Here is a 2,711-nt window from a genome sequence, read left to right as displayed (position 1 = left end):
AGCAATATGACTGGCATTGCTAAGTCAGAAGTTTGCATACTGAGGCTGTGTCTTGAGATCAGCCTGATACTTTAGAACTGAATCTTCGTCTTCATCAAGACCATGGTCCGCTCACTAGATCCTGTCCTTGTGCAAAAGCTTTTCTCTTCTTGGGGGGATTTACCCATAAATAGTGCAATAGCCCTTCTAGTTTGAGGTTCTTGAGTGGTCTTAACTCCCAAATCTCTCGCACATTGGCAGTATCATAGCCAATGAGATTTATCCGAGGCACGATTATTGCCAATTGAAAACTTTTCCCAAACCTCTCTGTGTACTCGCTTTGGTCAGCTTACCTACACCAGATGGTGATCAGAATTCCAAATTCTGAATCATGTGTTATTAGGTGTCGTTGGCCTCCAACCTCCATGTAGTCTGCTCATGATTCAGCCAGGACCCTATGAGCCCCCAAAGATTTCTCTTGCCTAGGTCACAGGCAGACTGAGACACCACTCTCTAAGAACTACACCCTAAACTTGGACCTCCAAGTCTTACTACTTGAATGGAGTGAAGGGCAAGAAAACATGAATACAAAGAAAAAGTGAATCATGGAAGCAAAAGACATTTCTTTCAGAGGCCTAAATCTGAGCTGGTGTAGGCCACATCTCCTAAGCCTTCCTAGGCCCGCACTTGTGTTGTTGGAGTTCATTTGGGTCATGAGAGCTGTCTGAGAAGGACTCTTCCAATCATCATGTCCATCTTACAACATCAACCACATTGGAGGTTCGCAGCCCAACAACGCAGACTCAAGGAACACTAGGTCATTGCCAGAGCTTTAAAACTTGCCCTCACTCCAAAAGTGTCCCCTATCAAAGAAAAACTTAGTGAGAGATAGGGAGATGTCTAGGACAACTTCTGAATGTCTTGCAAATGGTGGTACCAATGCTCAAGACCAAAAATATAAAAGAGAAAGCCATTCTACAGAGGAATGCGATGAGTTCAGTTTTGATTTGTAGTGTCTGAGTTGTCTGTGGTATCCAGGGGTAAATCTTTAGTAGGCAATTGGATATATTGGTCTGAAGCTCAAGTTACAGGGAATTTTTGGGATAAGGATAAAGATTTGTGAGGCAGAAGAAAAAAGGTAGTAGTTGAAACTCAAGATAATGTTTAGATCTCCTGCAGCTCTATTGCTCTGTTTTTACTGCTTTTCATGTTGTTGATGACAAATTTAATTTTTGCCTACCAGGTTAAAGCATGATGTTAAAAGTCACAGAGAGAATGGCACTCACCTGTTGTATCTTTTGTGATACAATGCAATGATTCCATATTTAATTGTTGCATCTAAAGAGTTTCTTTTGAAGGGTGTTAATTGGTGCAGAAAAGGAAAGGGGAGTAGAGTATTGTGATGATGATTCTGATGTGAAGCTCCTGATCGGGCTCCTCTCATTCCTGGGCAGATTTTATACTTTGACTTTCAGGGTCTTTGTTTAGGAATACTTCTCATAATGGAGTGGAGAACATATTTATCACAATATTTGAAATGCCTATTAAAAAATTAAAATCTCTAGGCCCCTTCCAGACCTACCATATTATAATACCTCAAACTAATATTTAAGAATCTCTGGCTTGATAATTGTGATTCCACTGAAGATAAGTGTTGGTGTAACTACCTTTGAAGCAGTTCTCAAACTTTAGTGTGTGTATCAGTCACTTGGATGCTTGTTAAAAATACAGATTCAGCAGGTCCAGGAAAAGGCCAAGAGATTTGCATTTTTAATAAACACTCCTTAGCTGTGATCACCTGATCACACTTGGAGAAGTAATGTTAAGTATTTGGCTATCTGAGGGACCCCAGTGTAGGTAAAGAACAGAGTTTCTTAACCTGAGATCTAAATACCCTCAAGAAGCCCATTGATAGAATTTGGAGAGTCTGTTAAGTTGGATAGGAAAAAAAATACATCTTTATTTTCCATAACTTCCAACTAAACCTTAGCAATTTAAAAATTATAAATGTAGGCAACAAACTACAGTAATAAATGTAGTCCATTTAACCTTTTCACCTATAGAAACAACAGACATTTTCGTATCATGTTAGAGTTGTTGCAAATATCTTGAAATATTACTTACAACCATAACTATTTTGAAATTATGGTAGTTGTTAGACTAGTATTAAATCTCATCTAATTTAATAAATAAGCATGTATATAACTCTAAGATTAAATTTTCAAAAACATTTTGTTAACTATGCCTTAATAAAATTGGTTTCTTTCATAATCCTACATATTTTTTAATGTGCTTAAAAATTACTATGAGAAGAGGTCTGTGGCTTCACTGAAATGGTAAAAAGATCCGTGGCACAAAAAGGGTTAGGAACCTTAATGTATAGAAGAAGAGTCCACTTATTGAGACATTAGAGAGGTGTATTACTTAATTCTATGAAGAAAAACAATGCACAAATACTTACACATGAAAAGAGATTGTTGTCCCAGCCCCCACCTCTCATTCCTGACTAACTTTTCACTCTTCGATATTTCTTCTCACGGACTGTACATCTCCCTGATTCGTTTACTGCTCCTCAGTGATTGCATAGCTCTGTTTTCCGTCAAGGATAACAGATTTCATCACAGATCTGAAGCCCATTATGAACATTAATTAATGTCTGACATCTCTTAATGAGGTAAGTAAAAACTATTATCATTTCACAGAGGGGAAAATCAGGTCTAGGCAAGTTGGGT

General features: G+C 38.0%; 1 pseudogene; it reads left to right on the top strand.

Moving 5' to 3' along the window:
• The first annotated feature begins 221 nt into the window (after nt 1-221).
• LOC124243113 (uncharacterized) lies at nt 222-382 on the top strand (annotated as a pseudogene).
• Nucleotides 383-2,711: the final 2,329 nt, after the last annotated feature.

The sequence above is a fragment of the Equus quagga genome, chromosome 7, assembly GCF_021613505.1.
Source record: "Equus quagga isolate Etosha38 chromosome 7, UCLA_HA_Equagga_1.0, whole genome shotgun sequence".
In the NCBI taxonomy this organism is placed as follows: Eukaryota; Metazoa; Chordata; class Mammalia; order Perissodactyla; family Equidae; genus Equus; species Equus quagga.
This window is presented reverse-complemented; position numbering and strand designations above follow the sequence as displayed.